The sequence below is a fragment of the Telmatherina bonti genome (assembly GCF_933228915.1).
Source record: "Telmatherina bonti genome assembly, chromosome: 14".
Taxonomy (NCBI): Eukaryota; Metazoa; Chordata; class Actinopteri; order Atheriniformes; family Telmatherinidae; genus Telmatherina; species Telmatherina bonti.
The window spans coordinates 33,553,977-33,576,723 of record NC_136612.1 but is presented as its reverse complement, the minus strand read 5'-3'; the positions used below and the strand labels follow the sequence as shown (position 1 = coordinate 33,576,723).

At 44.6% G+C, this 22,747-nt stretch overlaps 1 protein-coding gene across 1 annotated transcript in view; it reads right to left on the bottom strand.

Moving 5' to 3' along the window:
- LOC306765133 (RNA binding protein fox-1 homolog 3-like) overlaps positions 1-22,747 on the bottom strand; it is a gene marked incomplete at both ends in the record, with an annotated part of 222,634 nt that overhangs the window by 116,308 nt on the left and 83,579 nt on the right. The window contains one exon of the mRNA XM_079252497.1: positions 12,223-12,332. The remainder of the gene's footprint in view (positions 1-12,222; positions 12,333-22,747) is intronic.

Below are 22,747 nucleotides of genomic sequence, written 5' to 3'. Positions count from 1 at the left end.
AGGCCAATACTTCACCGTAAACCTGAAAACACTCCTAACCGAGCTACATGCTCGGGTTTGTTGGGGTTTTGCTCCTCCTGACCCCAGCTCACCTGCAGATCTACATCCTTCTGACTTTTCCTCTCTTTCTCCTGAATATTTGTTTCTTTTTTGCATCTTTAGTTTATTTTCTCAACCTGGAACTTTCCGTCTGTCCTCCTTCCTCTTACGGTTTCTAAGCGAGAAGAGATGGGAACTGAAGGAGGAAGCCCTCACGTTAAAACAGCAACGTTTAAACAAAGTCTGACATTTTTTTTTTTTTTACACTATTAGTTCGGTTTCTTGCTTTTACTGACTGGTATTGATAATAAAGACGGATCTTTGTCCATATTTAGAATAAAACCCAGGTAAGATGGTCTTGGCTGAAGCGCCTGAGGTGTGTTTCTTCTCCACCTTTGAAGCAGCTCTGGCTTGCAGCGAGCAGACATTCGTCTCGGCCGGCTGTTCCTCAGCAGCATCCTTAAAGATGTTGACGTCATGATGAAGAGTTTTGTTTTGACTATTACACCCCCCCCCCCCCCGGAGCAAACCTGCAAGGTGCTGATGGGCTTTCTCACTCTACAAATATTGATCCTGTTTTCTATTTTAGGGGTTGAAATTATTTTAAGCACGGCATCAGGAGGTTGGGATCATCCGGGTCCAACGAAGCACAAAAAGATTTGGTAATGCACGGACTTCAAACAGACTCATCCAGACTTTAATGTGCAACAACATTAATGAATTCACCGCTCAACTTTTCCAAACAATCTCAGATGCAAATGCGATGAGAATGAACCGACTCCAGTGGAGCGGGCCCACCGCTGCAGCGATGAGGCTGCAGGGCTGGAAACCTGCTTCACTCCCCTCAGCCTGCATCTGTGTGTGGTCATCACTCTGACTGGCTGGAGGGGGAATTGGTGATGAAACTGGAGGTGGAGAAAGGTGAGCTGCATCCTTCGCAGAACGCCTTCAAAGAGGCCAGAAGACAGTGATGAGCCTCCCTCAATAAGCATCAAAACCCAGGAGATGCTCCGAGACGAGCGCTTTGAGTATCAAAGAGGCCTCCCTGTTGGAGCGAGGCCTCAGAAGCTGCAGCGCTGCTCGCTGGATTATTTTCTTTTAGTTATGACATAATTTGGAAATCGTAGTCCTTCCTGTCACTTCCAGTTTACTTGGAGACCAAAAGAAAACTTTACAAATGGTTGGAATGAGAGCTGAGAGTAACTTTGGCCCCAACACATCCTCTCCACCCAGATATCTGAGCTTTGAATCAATACCCTGTGTTGTTTGGTTCTTAGCGTGCATCGCATACTTTAGTTATTCATGCTTTGTTTTTCACATCCAAGTACAAGAAAGTGGTTCAAGTAGAAAGTCATTTATAATAGATTCATCTACGTGAAGTAACTTTCCCCCCAAAAAATGATGCTCTCTCCCCAGAAATCTGAACTCACGATCAATAGCTGCGCGCACACACACACACACACACACACACACACACACACACACACACAAGTCTGCAGGAGACACATCTATAACTGCATTACAGCAAAAGCAGTGTACAGCTGGAAATATTCATTTACTTTATGTTTCTGTGAAGGTGCAAAAACCCAAAAAGAAAAGAAAAAAAAAAAATCAAGCAAAACAGGAGAGGATTAAAATGATCTGCACTGGTGAGAAATGAAAAAGTAGGAGTGCAAATGCGAAAAAGCAGCCAGTACTGGGCGGGTATTGTTGTGGTGAGAATACAAACCACAGAGGAGACAAAACCAATCTGACTAATCACACATGATCTCAAAGAGAATTAATCAGCAGCTCTGGTTAACAATCTGTAATCATCCTCATTCTGCGCTTAATGCCGTTTCATTTATGGAATTCTGCCTGACTCGGATATATGTGCAACCAAAACAACAACATGAGGAGAAGTATCTGAAAAGCCAACGCTGGCGAGTAAATCCCAACGTGTCCCCGAAAGACCCCGAGCTCCTTGTGGAGGGACGCTGCCTCAGACATGCTGCATGCTGGGTAGTCTGACTGTCACTGCAAGCTGAATGACAATACTTGTAAAGGTATTAGTGTTGGTACCTTTACCCCCCCCCCCCCCCCCCCCCCTCTCATTTAAAGGCTGAATAAATCTGACACGTAAACACACAGGCCTCCATGGCTTCTGGCTGCAGCATCAATAAAACACATGGAAAAACCATCAGCTCTGCTCATGCATGTGGGAGGTGCAGCACCACACACACACACACACACACACACACACACACACACACACACACACACACACACACAGGCAAACTCACTGCATATACATACACCACAAACACACACATGCATATGTATATATGCATACATATCATATATATATATACACACACACACACACACACACACACACACAGACGTTATTCTCGGTGCTGAAACACGCTCTGCCGCATACGTCACACCCATTATACACATCAGCTCCCTGCCCAAGCCGGATTTCCACTCTACTCACCCAAAAGTACATCATCATGTTGGAAGCGGGACAGGTGTGGGCAGGCGGACACAGGACAGCAGGGCCGAGCACTGGGACCAGTCCAGCCAGTGTGGGTGTCACGAGGAGTCCGAGCGTTTGGACAGAGAGCTTTACTGGTCCCTGTTCCTTCTTCTCAACTGTTCAGTGGGGCTTGACTTGAGGTTTACCCCCCTTCTTCTTCTTCCTCTTCCTCTTCTTCTTCTACTAGCAGCTTGTTGTTCAGTTATTTTTTCAAAGCCCCCTTTCTTTTCTCTTCTTCCTCTTCTGAGCCAACACAAGAAAGAGGGGGAGAAAGCAAGACGGGAGAAAGGAAAGAGAGCTGGGGAGGTGTTGTAACCTCTTTTTTCTTTTGACACTCTTCCACTCCACTTGCCTCTCCACACCACTCACTTCGAGACTCTCCCTCCCTTCCTCTCTCTCTCTCTCTCTCTCTCTCTGTTTCTCTCCCCCCTGTGCCGTCTCTTATTGGTGAATGTGAAATCAGTCGGTACGGCACCGAGGCTCAACTAGAGCAGCAGGAGCAGCAGCCTGCGCTTGACAGCTGCCTCCAGCGTTCCTCCACCGGAGCCGTGTTGCTCTGCATAGAGGAGTGCGCCCAACAATCCGGGATCCTGCAGACGGTACTGTAAAATTCAGCGTCCCGGGGAGGAGGAGGAGGAGGAGGAGGGGGGGGGGGGGTGGGTAAGAGAGGGAGAGGGGGAGGCAGGAAGCCGGGAGTGGTGGTGGAAAAGCTCTGCAGGGAGGGGGTGGAGGTGGGGGGGACTTGTGCTGAGGATGATGCTGGTGATAGTGGAGGACTAACAGATCGCTGCTTTCTTCTTTTCTCTGTCTGAGACTGAGACGAGTTGCACTGAAGTTGTGGCAGTTTCAGTTCAAGAGAAGAAGACGGCGATTCTGAGGGAGAATTTAAACAAAAAAAAAAAAAAAAAATTCAATAAAAATAAAGAGCAGGGAGATCTCAGAGAAAGCCTGAAAGTGTGGCAGAGGAATCTGAGAAGCCTTGTTTTCTACTTTTTACATTTCCCTCCTCTTCCTCGCCGACGGGTTAGCGACCGGCAGCGATTTGCTTGAAAAAACCTTTTTTTTTTTTTTTCCAGGTGATGTGTTGTGGCAGATCAGAGGCCAGATGAAGTTGGTGTGAAATACCTTTGTGTGCCAAGCTATATTACATTACATGCTTTAGTGTGTTTTCCATCTGGCGGCTATAAAGGTGGAGGAGGAGGAGGAGGAGGAAGAGGAGGGTGGAGGCTTGGCTATCTTCTAGACAGCACTGTAACAATGAGCCTGCCTCAGCAATTTTCAAAACCTATCATCAATACACGACTGGGAGCTCACGCTTTTAAATATTAACCCTGTGGCAGCCGGGGCAGGCTGCGGAGAGCTGGAGTGGTTTTGCGGCATCCTCTGGTGCAGGATCATCCAATAAAAGACGTCCTGGGGGATGAGCTAATTTGCTGTAGGATCCCAAAGAACTATTGCCTGCTATAGAGAGCGCTGCCGTGATGAACAGAGCAGATATATTCAGGTTATGTTACCCATCCGTAATTGCCACATAAGGAGGCAGAGTTAGATTTGCAGCTGGCTTTGAGCGAGTTGATACACAAGGGGCCTCATTCATATGGCGTAACTGTCATCTTAAATTTATCACCCGTTTTAGTTTTTTTTTTTTCTTCCTCAGAAAAGCAGAAGCCAACGGTGAAATACGAAACGGCAGTAAAAGAAGCGCGATGAGTAATTTAGAAAAAAATGTGCATGTTTTCGGGACAATGGTGAATTTTAATCATGTAATTCCAAGCTGCACATCACAAGCCAGACTTTCCTCACACACACACACACACACACACACACACATGCAGGCTCATGTTGGTGGCACAGCACGCACATACAAGCCCTCCATATCCTTCTACATGTCCACCACAACACCATGGATTTACATTAGCAATCACAGAGTGGATAACCTCCCTACTCCTCCATCAGTCTCTGATGGGAAATAAAAATGAAATGCACTTCTCAGGCAACTCAGATTAAAGATCACGCTTTTATCAAATACTGAAGTCTATTTCAAGTCCTGCTCATAAATAACTGAGGGGAGAGACGGAGGAAAAGAACGAGGGTGGAGGCTAAAAAAAAACAAAAAAAAACATGGAGACCTGAGGGTAAGAGGCAGACAGGCGGGGGTGTAGACGGAGCAGCGTGGTCTGGAGCTGAGGGCACGCGAGGTTGGAGGGATCAGGGGGAAAAAAGGGAGAAGATAAGAACTGGAGAGCATTTGTGCATCGGAGAATTCCCACAGACGTTCCAGAAATTTCCTTCAGTTCCAGACGAAGCTGGAATTCTGGTGCCGGACGGTGTTAAACTCCTGAAGTCTGCCGTTGCACTCCTCCCGTGATCCGCTACTTACCCATGATGCCAGTGGTTTTCCCAGGCATTTAGATTTCCCACCATAGTCTAGACACTCCCCGGAGACGCTGCCATCCATTAGAAAGATGGAGCTTTCAGAGAGAAGAGGAAGTGAAGGCCTCACACAGAGTGTGTTCGGCCTAAAATGTCCGTCTCCAGATCGGTTGGCTTAATATTTTATGATGATCTCACCTCTCGGCTACTTCCAGAGCGACTTCTGTCAAACTCCAGTCGGATCTGATCATTAGAGGCTTCAGAGGAGACAACGAGTTGCACCTCCTCTCAGGTTCTCGCTCTCATCTCCTCTAACTCCCCACAGAGCGGCGGGAGATGGCGAGTTCGGCCTTTTGTCCTCATCCATCAAACGCTCGGTCCCGGGTCTCAGCTGGTGCGAGCCGGTCGGTCGGCTTCCCGAGTCTCCAGCTTGCTTTCCTCTAATCACACACTCCACTTTATGGAGTGACCTGCTTTACGGCTCCGTGACAAGGATCCACAGCTATCCCCGTTTTATCTCTTTATGTGTCTTCATCAGCTCCACAGGTGGGTATTGATGTTTCCATACGACATACATCACATCAGGAGAGCACGTCACGAAAGGCTTCACCGAGGGAAACAACACAGAAAATTATGGTTGGGTTTCACGTTCCTTCCCTCTGCAGCCTTCCAGCGTGTAACATTAGGGGTGAAAATAGATAAATAAAAATAGATAAACAGAAATAAATCCTAATATTCCAGGATGTAATTGTCTTTTCTTAAATGTAGAAAGTTGTGAAAATGAGAAAAAACAATGGATTTAATCAGAACAAACACTTCCGTCTCTCCTCCTCCATCCTGCTCCGCGTTACTAGAGAAGTCCACAAGATGGGGCTTAAAAATGGGAATAAAGATGGAAATTACTTTAAAAAAAAAAAAAAAAGGTGAATCTTATATTTATCCAGCTAGATGTCTATAAGTTCAACACCTGCAGAATATCGAAGCTTCCTGGAAATAAAACATGTTAAACTCCACATAATTTTTTAAAACTTTTGTTTGTGGTCTAAATAACATTTTTCTGTTTCATCTAAACAACTTTATGAGTTGACAAAGGAAAGACGATGATGTTTGTTGGGTTAGTTCTTATGTAAAAAGACCAGCTGGTGTTTTACGCGGCTGTTTATTCACCGTTACAACCAGATAGAACTTGTTAGGATGGAATGAGCAGCAGGCAAAACATGGAGGTAGTGCACCACAAGCATGCACCTGTTGATCATCACAGCCTTCCTCCAGTGGAGAGGATGAAACCACCTGCTGTGAGTCCAGGTCTTAAAGACTCAATGGAAAAGTTTGGGTGCTGAAGCATGTTAAACTTCAACAACTGCTGGTTGAGGAAGTGGACGCCATCCCACCAGGCTGGTAACCAGCATGAGGACGAGGTACCATGCTGGTGTGGCTGTGTACTCATCTTCCACACACTGCTGGATAAAACAAAAACAGCCAATATGTTTTGTTTTCTTTAAATAACTCAGTCACTGTGGAAGAGTTAAACCACCCAACCCACCAAGGAACTCCGACCATTGGTAAACACCCAACAGGAGAGTATTACAGCGGGTTCTGGGGGCGCTACCCAGATGTTGCTCATCCCACAGAAGAACATCAGTTCAACTAATCAGGCTTTCTAGCATGAAAAACACCAATTTGTCTTATTAAAGAGGAGAAATTAGCCACCAAACACTCATTTCCTTACTTGTGCTACATTAGAACGAATTTCCCACAATGCACTGCAGCAATGACAAAAAAAAAAAAAAAAAAATGCAGATAGGTCAATAAACAGTAAATGTTCAGTTTAAGTGAACTGTGCTGATAGTAAAAGCTGCGTTTCAACTACTGGAACGTTCCCTTGTAGGAAGAAGCTTGTACTGGGTCCACCATGGTGACCAGGGACTAAAGTAACACGTTGGCGGCCTTTTGCTTTTAACTGTAAAAGCAAACTTAAAAGCAAAAGGCCGCCAACTTGAAAGACTCTATCGTAAAACAGGACTCACCATTCACAAGGACATGTCTACAAACCATATTCTTCGCTACAAGGACTCCATGTCAATCGCCAAATCCACATATTACTCCAGTTTAATCAGCACCAATGAAGGAAACCCCAGGGCACTATTTTCACTCATCTCACGCATTACAAAACCTCCGGACTTTCTTCCACCCCATCTGCATTGTACTGACTTCTGCAATACACTGGCTTCATTTTTCACCACAAGAATACAGCATATCCACCAGCAATTCAATCCCCTCTCTGAACATCGTTCAGTTCCTGGTCAATCAGACGATTACAGCAGCTACATGCTAGCGACTTCACCAACAGCACAGCCTTGTGGGAAGGTGCCATGCTACCTTATTTTGTACACCTCCTTCTTTTGTACTGTTTGTGTAAAAACAGTGAGGACAGCACTCAACAGAAAAACACCAACTATCCAGGTCTGGATAAGACCAGGACAGGAGAAGCTAAGCAGTAGGAGGAAACATGCTAACATGCACAGTTTGGGACTCTTGTGACTTACTGCAAAGACTAAAAAGAAATTGTACGACGCCTTTGAGACGTCCTGACAGCCTATAACCATGCATAACATAACCGAGGTGGGGAGGGGGTGTTACTTGATTCCGACTCTCCAGCTTTCTCACACAGCCTTGAAGGTGGGAATGTTTTTCTTCCATCCCTGGAAGATATCATTAAACATCATTTGTAAGCATACATTACACTATACGCTGCAAATCGCCCATCTGGTGATTTTGGAACTCAGTGTCGGGGAGACAATAAATTCATTGTATGCCTCTGCACATAAAGAATCCCACTAAAGTAATGTCTCCATGCAGATATACAAAGAGTACATTAAACGTAGGCGTGCGTGCAGACTGTATGTAGTGTTAATAATGCAGTGTTTACATCTTGGTATTGAGCAGTCAGTACTGGCCTAGGGGTACAAACTGGCAGGGCTGTGCAGTAATTAGGGGCTGTGTGTTGGGAATGTGAAGGTTTGCAGCGTGTCATGCTGATGCCACTGCTGGGCCGGCTCGGTGTGTCTGAGGCAGGAGTGCTACATGAAGACGCACCTGTCTGTCGCGGCGGGAAGTCGCACCTTTCACTTCAGCAAGCGCTCCCGCGGACTGAGAGCCCAGTCGTAACGCAACAGTCGGAGAGGGGACACGGAGGACGTTAACTCTGTGACAGCGGGCGGGATGTGTCCTCGCAACATGGGCAACATGCGTGGTCTCTGGTCATGCATACGTTCATATTAACTGTTCACACTTCTTTGCATTTTGGCGTCAAGATGCAGCATTTTCAAAACAAGTCATTAACTTCCACTGCTCTTCGGCTTTGTCAAACCCAATTTTTCGTACCTTGTTTGTGTAGGATGCTAATTATGGTTATTTTTGTCTTTGCATGCTGAGGTCTGAGTTAGATTCCTGCTGCTGCTCCGTAGCAATGGCTGCAGAGACACTAATAACCAGAATTACAGCACTGTGCAAGTCTTGAGGCGCTCCTCATTTCTTTATATTTTGCTTCTAAGGAGTCTAACTTTCTTGTAATCTTTTAAAGTGGTCTTGAGCAACAGCTCTCCAGGCTTTAAGAAAGTCTTCAAAGTTTTTCTTTAGCCGTTTTTTTTTTTAAATTTCTTTTCCACTAGTTTTCAGTTCATGTACCTGGTTATACAACCTGACCTGCGGTTTACTGAAGCATTAAATCAGCTTGTAACACAAGGGATGGACCAACAGACAACTTTAACCCTGTAAAACCCCACATGCATACAGTTTCTAAGACATTTTGCATCACTTTATGGTAAAAACTAGCTCAAACTCCAGTTAAATACAATCTGATACTTATCATCTTATCCCTAAAATATACCAGGAAGAAGAGACACTATAGGAATTTTGACACATCACATGGTAATAAATGGTAAATATCCCCAAAAATACTTAATTTCTTGTTCTATTTAGGTAAATGGAAAAAAAAAAAAAAAAGATTTCATATTGGGGGAAAAAAAGGGACTTTTTATCAGTCGGGCCTTAAAGGGTTAATGTAGAACCATTAGGAAGAGAAGTTCTTTCTTCTTCTTCTGTTACATTTCATTAAAGGTTTAAATAAAGACTTTTTCTGCCACCTTTTATTAAATTGAGCCTTCAAGGGTTCATTTGGATCCTTGTTATTAGCAACCTGTTATAATCACATCAGCTGTTACCATGGTTACGTCTACAAATGCTAGTTTGCAGCAACGAGGTGATTCGGTTAGCTGGAAACTCGGCTTGTATCGGCGTGGGGGGAGACATGGACACACAGAGGACAAAAGAAGAAGAAAAAAACTATCTACAGCAAAGACCTGAACCAGGACTTGGACCCTGAGTTGATCCGTCTACGATTGGCTGAAGCCTCATCTGAAATGGTCTCCATGGAAACGTGACTGTCAAGAAGCCATTCATACTTCAGCCATACGGAGAGAAAAGGCTGCAGTATGTCACATGACAAGAACCAGTGGAAACTGGTCGGGTGGAGGGACGGATCCTCTCCAGAACCTGGACCTCAACAGGTCTGATGGAGATAAGGATCCTCTCCAGAACCTGGACCTCAACAGGTCTGATGGAGATAAGGATCCTCTCCAGAACCTGGACCTCAACAGGTCTGATGGAGAGAAGGATCCTCTCCAGAACCTGGACCTCAACAGGTCTGATGGAGATAAGGATCCTCTCCAGAACCTGGACCTCAACAGGTCTGATGGAGAGAAGGATCTTCTCCAGAACCTGGACCTCAACAGGTCTGACGGAGGGATGGATCATCCACAGAATCAGAGTCTAAATCAGAGACAGGAGCAGAGACTAAACTAGAGTCCAGACCAGAGTCCAGACCAGAGACCAGGCTAGAGTCCGGACCAGAGTCCAGACCAGAGTCCAGACCAGAGACCAGGCTAGAGTCCGGACCAGAGTCCAGACCAGAGTCCAGACCAGAGTCCAGACCAGAGACCAGGCTAGAGTCCGGACCAGAGTCCAGACCAGAGTCCAGACCAGAGACCAGGCTAGAGTCCGGACCAGAGTCCAGACCAGAGACCAGGCTAGAGTCCGGACCAGAGTCCAGACCAGAGTCCAGACCAGAGACCAGGCTAGAGTCCGGACCAGAGTCCAGACCAGAGTCCAGACCAGAGACCAGGCTAGAGTCCGGACCAGAGTCCAGACCAGAGTCCAGACCAGAGACCAGGCTAGAGTCCGGACCAGAGTCCAGACCAGAGTCCAGACCAGAGTCCAGACCAGAGACCAGGCTAGAGTCCGGACCAGAGTCCAGACCAGAGTCCAGACCAGAGACCAGGCTAGAGTCCGGACCAGAGTCCAGACCAGAGTCCAGACCAGAGACCAGGCTAGAGTCCGGACCAGAGTCCAGACCAGAGTCCAGACCAGAGACCAGGCTAGAGTCCGGACCAGAGTCCAGACCAGAGTCCAGACCAGAGACCAGGCTAGAGTCCGGACCAGAGTCCAGGCTAAACATGGAGAACAGCCTCCAGCTGTCACCGCAGATGAAATGTGGATGAAAACGTTTCTTTCCTTCGCCTGAATGAAACCTGTCGGCAGCTTCTAACGGATCTCTAATCATTTTCACCGATGTGATGATTTTATTGTTTCCTTTTACTCATTTCTACTGGTTTTTATTTTGCACCATGTGTCAACTTTTAATGTTTTATGTAAAGCCAGTCACCATGGAAACTTGCTGTTTGTCTGAGTCTCAGCAACATAAACGTCACAGATATGCAGGTTTAACCTCGACACACATCAGCTGACATATCTTGTCATCAGTCTTATTTTATTTATAAAATATTGAGCAAACTTGTATTTTCGTAACATTTTCACCACTTTCCGTCGCCCATGTACGAGACTGGAAGTCTATCCAGATGAAACTGGTGACATATAAACTCTGACATGTTGTAACCTTCAAAATGCAGAGAAATTATTCCATAATGTTTCAGGTAACGGTCGTAATATCAGCCCTTTTACGTCTTTAATACGATCAGCTGCTTGACATGCAACGTCCAAACAGACACTTTTAAGTGTAGAATAAATAAAAACCTCAGAGGAAGTTTCCCCATCAAACTGGTTTTACTGGTGCTTTACTTTTTTTTTTTTTTTTTTTTTTAAATTATTATTAGCCAAAACAAACATTTGAATTCCATCCTGATGCACATCTGTTCAGCAGAAACATGTTACATGATGTCTTCATTCTAGCATCTCTCTGACTCTTCTTCTTTGGCTGCAGTGTGTGTGTGTGTGTGTGTGTGTGTGTGTGTGTTTACATGCTATAGTTTTCCATTACTGCATAGATGATATCAGGTGTATGCCCCCCCCCGCACAGGCTGCATGCTCCTCCCGCCACGAGGAGAGATACTCCCAAGCTTTGCCTCGACGCCATACAAGCGAACCCAACTGGAATCCAAACAGACTCTTTGCATCTCTGTTTGACATTAATTGATAATCAAACAAGCCTTCACATCAGACATTTATGAGATCAGCCGAATTATCTATTTAATGTAACCCAATTATATGCAACCCTTGTGCACCAATCAACTAATTCCTGACTCATAAATGACAGCTACGACGACAGATTGAATCAATAATAAACATTGATGAAAACTTGCGACCCGCTTAGAAACAGGCTAATAAACGGGAAGAAGGAGAGCTGTGCTGGATTTCTTTTTCTTTGGGAAAAAAATGCTCTGTGATTCTCATTGTTTATGCCGTTTACAAGAATCCCCTCACTCTCCGGTGCTGGTAGGAATGAGAGTAAAACAAACATCCAGCTTCCCTTTAACAATCAGCTTTAGACGTTTATCATTAATTCTTTACGCCAGCTTCGACCGCTCCCGCTCTTATTTAAAGCCTTAGTATTTTTTGACTAAATATCGTGAATTATTCACTCTGCCCTGCTCAGAGCTACCTAGCTTCAGCTGGAGAAGACTGGTTCCTGATGCGGCTGCAGGAGAATTATTGTTATGCCTCAGATGGGATTTCTTCCTGCTTGAAGGAAACCTTTCTACAACATCAGATTCTCAGATGAGGAAGGTTTAAAATCTACAGCAGAGGTCGGCCTGTCACATTCTGCACGCCGAGTCTGACTTGCGCTATCACATGTCAGCCAGGCAACCTTCACAAGCAGCCCCTCTACGGGCTTTGGGGGATTCCACACCTGATGCTTGTTGGATTCTGCACAATTGCGTGAAAATCTTTCGACAAAACGAAGGTAAGTGTGCACAGAGGGGCCCAGCTGCTCTTACCAGTCTTGTAAAGAGGGGCACTCCCAAATGCCAGAGGTGATCGTTCAGCAGTCCGCTGTACACCACGTTCCCGAAGACAGCAATGCTTCCTGACTTACACAACGTGTTTCCTGCAGGGACACAGAGAAACACAGGCAGGCGTCACAGAAACGGACAAGAAGCAGCCAAGGAGCAACTGCATGCACTCCAGCAACACTCAGCTCAGAGAGAGGAGGGAAAAAAAAAGCAAATTCAATCAAAGCAAATCATTGTGCAGGAAGCAAAATAATAGAGAATGCAGCATCGATTGTTATAAATATTGATCGGAGCTGTTTATTGACCTTACATGTAATGACACATACACATAGATAGCTTGTGTTAAATCAATGAAGTAGTCCAAGCCAGGCTGGCTGAGCTGCACCAGCAACAGATCCGGTGAAGGTAGAACCTGCATCTTCACATTACAGCTGCTTTCCTTCAGTTTTAGGTGTGATTTCTGAGAGGGAAGGAGTCAGAGCCTTTCATCGAGGCTGAAACCAGTCTGAACGCACTTTGCTGCTGAATCATTCACACCAGTAAAACCTTGAAGTTTCCAGTTTCACACGATGAGTAACCTCTGGAGTTAAAGTAAAAGATTTAAACACGTGGGTGGAAAAATGAGGCAACAAATTTCCATCCTGCTCTGCATCCAGACAGACGCCGCCGCCGTCATCGTCTAACCTGCATCGTTTCACTCTTTTTACTCTCATTCTTACGAAAGGCGTTGCTGGAATTTACCATCAGCTGTCGAAAAATAAATAATCATCTCGTCCAGCAGCTGATATAAAAATCTGCTCCCGTTACAGACTCGCCGTTAAACAACATTTAATTCTTTTCATTCCCAAGACAACTGTTCCCATTAAGTTTTACCATGTGTAATACATCAGCCGCTAGTGCCAGGTCCGAGTTGGAGTCACCGGGTCTCACGTACAAACACATACTCTATATATCTTATTGTCGATGCCGCTGCGGGTCTCCCGTGAGGCAGATGCTGATTACATTTCTAGCAGGTACTTTATGATATCCACCTTATCTTTCCAACATTTAGGCTGTGATTTCTAAAACCCTCATTCTTCAAGTGCCTTTTATCTGGATGCTTTTCATCCGACTGTGCTGCATTAAGTAACAGGATTGTGTGGATGCTGTTTATCATCAGCAGAAAACACGCGTTTCCAATAAAAACTAATCTACTGCATATTAAGTTAGCTTTGCTGATATTAAACTCACCTTAAAACGGCTAAATAAGCAACTGCTCCCTGAGCTGCTGCCTCCGCTGGGGGGTCGGCGGGACTGTTCTCTGAATTACCATGCAGATGCAGAAGTTTTTGTTTGCTTTTGGGGCTTAAACGCGCCACAGATGTTAGAAAGAGACTGACAGGAATACATTAATACTTGTTTCTTATTACACAGCTGTGAAATCAATCTTTTACATTCTGTTATGCGTTCATGTACAGGATTTAGATTTTGGTGCATTTTGCACATTTTTCAGATGGAAATAAGTTTCTGTTAAAGTCAACTAGTCAGAAACTATAGATCTATGTTAACAGTATCCAGAGTCGCAGGTTTTCCATGTTTCCCTGCTCCAACACACCTGGCTTACATCACATGGATCCAACAGCCTATGAGGTTCTGCACAATTACCCATTAAACTGAGTCAGGTGTACTGAAGCAGGGAAACATGGAAAACCTGCAGAAAAGGCGTCCTTGTGGCCCTCTGATATATATTATGATGATAAATTATAGTCTGGTAAATATGTGTAAACATCTGGGACGTAAAAGGCTTTAAAACTGGTCAAATCCAGCAAATCATACAGATTCAGAAGGTAGATGGACTTACTGTGTTTCCACTTCAACGTTTGGATGGAACACATGGTTCCATTTAACTAAAAAAAAAAGGAAAAAAAAGACTATTTTCACGTTTTACTGGTTTTTATAGGACATGTAAAAATGTAAAGATTGCCAGTTCAGACCGTCAGACTTCTACACAATAACCTGAAGAACTTAACCTGAACCGTGGAAACATGGAAAACCTGCAGGACGGTGGCCCTCGAGGACCAGAGTCGCTTGTCTTGCAAATATCCATGGAAGCATGTTACCAAGTTGTGGCCTGGAGTTAAGTTTTTATTGTATTATCATATACAGATAAAGATTTCATAACTTGGATCATTCTGATTTTATTACATCATTATTATTGTATATCGTATTATTATAGTTTTAATAATAAAAAGAGTAAAATGATGCAGCTGAGCTGAGCGAACAGAGACGGGAGACCAGACAAGCTGTTCAACAGCGATTCCACTTCTTCACTGTTCACTAAAGATAAAAAACCAACAGAAACAGGCAACAATCTGCCTCCTCTACGCTAATCCTGGGGTGGGGTCACGTCCGACTCCAAACCCCCAAAACAGAACAAGAAGTTGTAAAAAAACAAAACAAAACAAAAAAAACTTGCAGTCTCTACTGATAAATAGATTAAAAACTTTATTGTCATTGCAACAAGTACAACGACATTTAGAGTGCCATTTCAGTTGAGTCATTAAATAAAACACAATATAAAAAGATAGAGATAAATAAAATACACAAACAACGCAATAGAGTACCGTCTGCTGCCCCAGGACAGTGTTGTAATTAGTAAACAGAAACAGTTCATTCAGGGAATAAAGGTTGGAAAGGTAAACATGTGGAGATTCATTATTGATCCATCCACCACTTCGTTATCACGTTTTCTCACATCAGGATTGAAAGTCCCGCGTCTGCTTCGAGCTTTGCTTCTACGTTAACACTTTAAACTTGGCTACCAGCGCTGAGGCGTCCTGGTAGCAGCATGCAGACTGGACTGAACCGCTGGGAGGGTTAAAGAGGATCTGAAGTCATAAGATGAGATGAGATGGTTTAACGTCTGCACCAAGATGTTGCATATCTTCTATAAGTCTGTTGTGGAGAGTGCAGTCAGCTTTGCAGCATCTGCTGGGGTAGTAGCATCAGAACCAGAGACTTGAAGAGAATCAACAAACTGATCCAGAAAGCTGCTTCTGTGCTTGGAGTAACTCTGGAGCCGCTGGAGCTGATTGTCCAAAGAAGAATGCTGCACAAGCTGATGAAGATGATGGAGGATTCTTCACACCCTCTCCACAACACAGTGATGAAACAACAAAGTGTGTTCAGTGAGAGGCTTCTTCAGGTCCGATGTAAGACTGAAAGATACAGAAGATCATTCCTGCCAGCAGCCATCAGCCTCCGGAACAAGACCTCCTCTAGTTATTATTATAAACTACAATACTGAATTTCCCTTTGGGGATTAATAAAGTATTTTTCATTTCATTTAATCTTATAAATAAGCTAAAGAAAAAGTTAAATTATTGTTTGTAAAGTTGTCTCAAATGAAGACTCTTTCTGCAGGGTGAAACTAATCTTTACACGAGTCATAACTTTTTTCTTCTGTTAGTTTTTTTTGTTTTTAAGAAAACAAAAGTAAACATTGTTTTTCTGTCAATCTTCCATCAGCTGCACGGCGTTCGGCGCCACAACTACAGGACGTTAAAAACTGACGACTTTCCTTTATTCTGGCTGCTTTCTGGGCATCATTTGCTTGAATTTCCACGCGGCTCTGCAGTCTGTTAGAGGAGCACAAGCTGCCGGTTGAGGTTTGAAGAGTCAGGGGTTTTTCTAGCGCTTTAAGATCAGCATCACCTGGCCTTTCCTAACGACCACTGTAAACACGCTGCAGCCTAAACAAGCTAATTACAGCCCGAGACCTTTGCAAATGTTACATGAGCTGAAATTTCCAGGAGCTGGAGAGGTTTTTTTTTTCACCCTTTTACTTTAGATAAAAGACAAATCTGAAGCGATGTTACAGATTCAGCCGAACACAACGTGTGTTCTCACACTTGCTGCTATAAGACAAGTATAAAATGAAGCCTTTCTGTCAGGCGGGGAGAGATGCTGTTGTGCAACTTCATCTGCTAACTGGATCAGAACGTTTATGTAAATCTGAGTGTGATGGATCCACATCCACGGTGTCGCGTGTTCCGCATCAACCCTGCTTTATAAGTCATGTTCGCTGCTGCGCAAAGATGCTCTAAATTAGCTCGGTGCCAATGAGGGGGCCTTTCGCAAACAAAAACACACACATGTGCATGTTTCAGCTTACACACATGTCCCCAGGAGTGTGATGTAGTGCGCACTGATGTCCCCGTGTATGTGATGAATGCAGCACAGAAAACACACGTCTCCATTGTAATTTCTGCACAAAGGAATGCTGCAAAGGCACACCAGGGGTGGAGTGAAGCAGTGCTGACAAGCAGCACATGCATTATTTAAAAACAAAAGTAAAAAATGCCCATTAAAGTGTCAGTAGTGCTTTCGGCAGTGCTGGCTTGGGCGGGGTGTGCGTATTACTGTTATTAATGGGCCAGGCGTGGGGGGCATTGCTTCGGTGTGATTGCTCTGCTGCTGTTGCTATCTGCAGTTCAAACCCCCCTTACCACCACCACCCACACACACACACACACACACACACACACACACACACACACCATCACCTCTCCTCTCTCACTTTTTCACCCCCACATTTTCTCCAATGTGTGTGAGAGGAAGAAGAAACAGATAAGGAGCATGATACAGACAGAGAAAGAGACACGGCGAGACCCCGGGTGCACGCTCAATGAGCTCCTACAGCTAATATCATTTCATATTATTGAATGCATATTAAGGTAGAGAGACCTTGTCAGACGAATAGGAGCACCGGTGCTTATATCAAATTCTGATCCGGCTTCACGGCCGCGTCGAAAAAATGCCGAGAATGTAGTCAGCATATTGAAAATAAGTGCATACCATTTTTCTTTGCAGTTTAACATCAAGGGCTATACATTACCAGCACTGACACAGCAGAATGAGGTCATTGTGCATGTTGTAATTACAGCTGGGTAAACACTCTGCTTTCTGCTGCAACACAGAACGAGGATGGGAGCCCATCACCTCGCAGCTGTATCGGAAAATATTTAATACATCACTGGGAATAAATAAGCTGAACAAAATGATCAGGGGTGTTTTGATCAATCCCAGAGAGATGTAATACATTGAAATCAATCACCGCAGTGGGTGTAGCACACAGCACAAACAGTACAGACTCATCCCTGACCTATTCTTCTATAACCAGTTTGTTATGGTATTATAAATGGTGTTTACATGCAGCGAATAGAGCACATAATCAAATTTTCCATATTTGCATGTAGAAAATGTCACATAAAAGAGACAGCTTAATTTTCCCCCTCACAAACTCTGCAGAACTGTACAGCCAGTAGGCTCTTATTTATTTATTTATTTACTCTTGGTTATTAAAAATGCATCCAGCTCTGCGTGTTTGTACCGCTGGAGCATCTGTATTTTTCTCCCATTTAATAAAATCGAGTGCAAGCGGTGACATGTTGCTTAGTGGTTCACGATGAGCGGTTGATAACGCTTCTTTTGGCTGTTAATCCTGCTTTTTTATGGCCCTTCTCAGCAGTTGGGTGTTCTCTCATCTGCAGACTTGACAGCATTGAGCCCAGCCTCTGATTAATTATTAATTGTGTGATTAAAGTGTGTGTTGCTGTGAGTGTGTGTCTTGCAACAGAGGGAAGGAGGTGGCGGGGTAAAGGAATGCAACCTGCAGTGTATACTTTGCATTATCTACAACTTAAGAGTTTTTATTTCTCACATTTGAACAGCAGGCATGAAATGATTTAGTCCCTGCAGGACCCGGCATGTACGATAACAGCCAGAGCAGGAGACGGGAAGGAGAACGTATTGTTTTATTAAGTGAATGATGTCTAGTCCAGTCTGGTTCAATTTTCTCCTGGATGCAAGTCAAGCTGCCTTCTTTCTTTTGGTCTGGAGAGTTGGGACCACACACACACACACACACACACACACACACACACACACACACACACTTCATGGCTGTTGCAGCAACCTGCAGGACTGAATCCGCTCATGAATTATTCCAAATGCCGATTTTCTAAAGAAGACGCGCGCGGCCGAAACGGGCCGAAGTCATGAGAAAGTGGAGTCGGTGCAAGTATTTATTACGTCTGCATCACGTATGCAATCAAGAAAATGCATCGCATCCAATACATCAGACATGGCGCATCGATCACTGCAAAAGTCTTGATCTTACAGAGTCTGCATCAGATATTCCCAGTTTGTTTCAAGTGAACGTTGGAGCACCATCAGACGCTTCTGCAGCGGTGATAAAATACGCTCTTTTTCTGACGGAGCTGCAGAGGAAAGGCTCCAACCTTCCCCACTGCTGCCGGGTTTCCGTCAGACTGAACTTCTCTGAGCAGACTCGCAGCTTTTCGGGGGAATTTAGTGGAAAAATAACTGATGTGTGTGGAAATGGGAACCATTAGCGACGAGATAGCGAGTTGATTTCTGTGATGATTCATTAATCTAAAAACAGTTGTCGCCATATTTGGAAAGTGACGCCGTGGTTTTGCTTGTTTGTTGCCTGTGATGATCCAACCGCGGGGGGGTTGCAGGGTTATACGCTTATTTCTTTACCCATCTATACGAATTATAGACATACGATACGGCATCAACAGACGTCTCCATTAGCAGCAGGACTGAGAGAGGAAATGGAAGAAAGCCACCTGAGTGTGTGTTGATGCTGGTTGTGACTGGGGTGTGTTTCTGTGTGTGTTTGTGTCGTGCCCCCAGCTGCCTGCTCTCCTGGCTTTGCTGTTGGAGATTTAAGCATTCCTGCTCCTGAATGCGCAGCTCATTTCTAGCAAAGAGGCACATTGCTGCAATGCAATAAGGGAAAACAACACTTTTAATAATTCAGGGCCTGAGACCGTTAGGGGGGGTGGGGTGGAGGGTGGCGGTAGGGGTGGATGGAGGGAAGACGTCTTAAAGTACCGCAGAATGGCTCATTTAGCTCTTGCTACGCATTATTAAAGTTGTATCGAAACCCCCCCTCTTCCTCCCCCTCCTCCTCCTCCTGGGTCTTTCCCAAAGTTTTTTTTTTCCCCATTTTCTTTTCCTCTTTCCCCAAAGCCTGCGAGGTAACCAATAACAGCTAGCAACATTTATAAACGACAGAGTATCCTACACCTTAGAGGGGAGGTAAACAATGGTGTAGCTCTTAATCTCTCTTTCTCCCTGTCCTCCCTGCTCACTAGTCCTCCGGACTGAAATTTGTCAGTGCTTTATCCGGTTTGAGCCGTAATACAGAGCCTCACTGTCCAGATTATTTTCTGCCTGAGCTAAGCTCACAATGCATAAAAAATGTGGGGAATGAAGCTTGTATGGAATCAAATTGAGTAATAAAATCATGCTGGCTGTGGCACTGATGGACGTGTGATGGTACCGTTAAGGACGTGTTCAGAGGTTCTGTAAATTGCCTTTGAGCCTGATGGCAGTTTCCAGAGGAAAGACAGTGAATATGAATAAAACACACAGAGACAAGAAAAATGGGAACAAGTTAAAGTGCCGATGTGCATTTTTTTTTCTTCATCTTCCTGGGATGATATGATGTATCTTTAACATCCATCTTCCTCCTACATGTCCAGAGATGTAGATTTAAGGTTAAAAGCATCATCTTAATCCTGCCTGACTGACTGATACCATGGAGCAAGACGACGGTTTCCGTCTCCTTCAGCCTTTAACAGCTTTATGATGTTTATTCAGACTAAATTATTCAAGGCTGCCTCTCTCATTGTTTTATTCCTGCATCATACCATCAAACGGAAATATTTCTCTCGTTTTGTGCATTTTTAAAAGAAATAGTTTTTACATTCAGGTTGAGGACCCCCACCCGCTCGAACGGGCCTAACCCCGAACCCCGATCTTAACAGCGGCGCTTAATAAATCCTCTCAGATCATTGGCCTTCAAACCGAACTGTTTTTCTTCGTTACAACGTGACATTTCTGAGATATCGCGACAAATTAGAATTATGATAATTTATGATTGCTGCTTACATTGCACAATGAAAAATAAAAGTAAAAGCCTATTAAAATGTCCATTTTGGAAATACACACCATAAACCGCTGCAGAGATCTTAAATCAAAGGCCAGAGAGCAGGAGGAGAGCGACGGCAGGAGGTCAGGAGATGGTGAAGCCTCTGGACGTCAAGTGCATTACGAACAGCTGATATATGGGCTTTTTATGACAGATCACTGCTGTTGTTCAACTACAGTAATTTGGATATCTGACACCTGGAACAGTGACTTCCTACAGTACCGTGTCTGTCCAGAGAGTTGCTGTTCAGAGAAGCCACACAGGTAACAGCCTCCCTTCATCAATCAAACCTGGAACGCGACTCAAACGCCGACTAGCTAAAGGTAATTTACACTTTAACCACCTCGACTAAACACATACTGATGCTAACAACTTCACAGCAGCAGTGAATACAGCGAAAACTAACAATTTAAAAAAAAAAAGATGCAAATTGCATCATCTTCCATCTGCACGTCTTTGAAGCACGTTGAGTTGAGGAAGCTTTGAAATGAGGAAGATACACACAAGCAGCCTTGAAATTCAGTTGAACAAAGGAGCGGGTCCTTCAAAAGATCCTTGATATCAGAGCAGTGTTTCGCTGAGATTTCCTGATGAGGCGTCCTGGAAGTGTAGCTTTGACTTTCAGATGTGCTTCTTATTTACACAGAAAAGAGTAGCTAACAGCAGCCCCGAAACTCCACCCATACTGAAATGTAGGAGAAGTTTGACGCTATAGGTGCTTCCAGTTTTAGCTCGCATTTTACTGTGAGTTAAATATGTCAGCAGGGTTCACTCAGAAACTGGAGGACGAAGCTTTAAAACCCCCGAAAAACAAGTTCATTCAAAACATTTTAAAACAGGTTTAGAAAACAAGTTCTGATCAGGGGGTGTGGCTTCCATGTTCTGAAGCCACACCCCCAAATCCAGATCTGTAGGCGCAAGTTTCCATAAGCAAAGCGTTATTCCAAAAATAAAACATAACATCTAAATTTATTATGGAAAATAGTTAAAAAGCTTGATTTTTGATGAGAAAAGCTTTCTCTTTTTTAAGTTTATTGGAGAACAACAGTGACAGTAAAACAGCATGCAGGTCCGCTGTGTTAACTTGTGCTTCCTGGCGTCCGTTCTCCTCGGGAGGAGCTGCAAGCGAAGAAATGCAGGAAATGCCTTTTTTTTGGGGTCTTTACATTGGGTCTGTTGTGTCCTCAACCAACAGGAATTCAGATCCAATGAAGGTACATGTATCCTCCTCTTCCTCCACAAGTAGAAACAACTGATCAAACTGCGCAGACATCTGGACTTAGCAGCCAGATTTTTACCAAAAACAAATGCTTTAATGTGGGCTGTGATGGTTTCTTTGTGCTTTTGACCAGTAAGAGAAGCCAGAGATGCCAGTGGAGCGTTTCTGGGTCTTCAGGCTGGTTGTAGTTTGGTTCAAACATGGCTTTTAAAGGTGAGTCTCTTTGTGATGGAGTCCCATACAGTCCCAGGCGGAGAAGCTTCAGGTGGGGGTTTTAACTCCAGTAACAGGGCCTGAAATTCATCACCAGCCTTACAGGTTTCACGTTGGGAGGGTTCTTACACTTGGTGGGGTCTTACCTGCAGGTCATACTTGTTCCTGATTGTTAGAATACAACTCTTGGATGCTCCTGAACGCATCATCAGTCATGTAAACTGGGGTTTTTTGGGTGTATCAGGTCAACGTCAGACAGTCTCACCCAGGTTACCCAGTCACGGTTGATCAGACCCGCCTTGTGTTCAGGAAGCATTTGCTATCCCCCCTCCCCTCCTGGATCTCCAAGACTGCCTCCTCTGGGATGTTCTTGATGGCTCTTCTTCACTCTGGTGATGCTCAGAGCAGGTTTTGTGCCCTGCAAACCCTTTGCCTTGCAGCAGGCAATGACCAGTTCATAGTTGGTCCTCTTTCACTGGTGGTCCAGACTCAGATGGTCCTCGCACGGCCTCGTCAGCTCCACCAGGAGGATGTTTCTCATCTCCTCTGAAACCAGGATGATACCTTGCATCCATGTTATTATACAGCTTTAATTTGCCGTCTCTTTTTGCTTTCTTAGATCAGGAGTGTTCAGGTCCGGGTCCCTTCCCTTCTCCAACACACCTGAATCAAATGAATTCCCTCCTCTGCATGCCATGCAGGTCTGCATGGGCCTGGTAACCACACATTCAGGTGTGCTGGAGCAGGCACGTGTCTAAAAGTTCACATGATTTCAGAGTTCCTGAACGGTTTTGTTTTTGTCTGATCATCGACGTATCCTAACGTGTCCCTTGCTCTTACTTGTGCCGGAAACGTCCTTAACGCTGGGCAACGCAGGACCTTCAGCACAGATCTGCCAGTGTCTTCCCAGGTGTACCCACAGCAGCTTGGTGTGTTTCTGACAGATCCGTTTCATCCATGTTGCTGCCACAGTCTGGTGCTTCTGGGTTTTTGATCGAATGATACAACATCTGCTTTATGAAATTACCTGGATGAGGACATTTTGGTTTGGCCGGCTTGTCTTGAGCTATGAA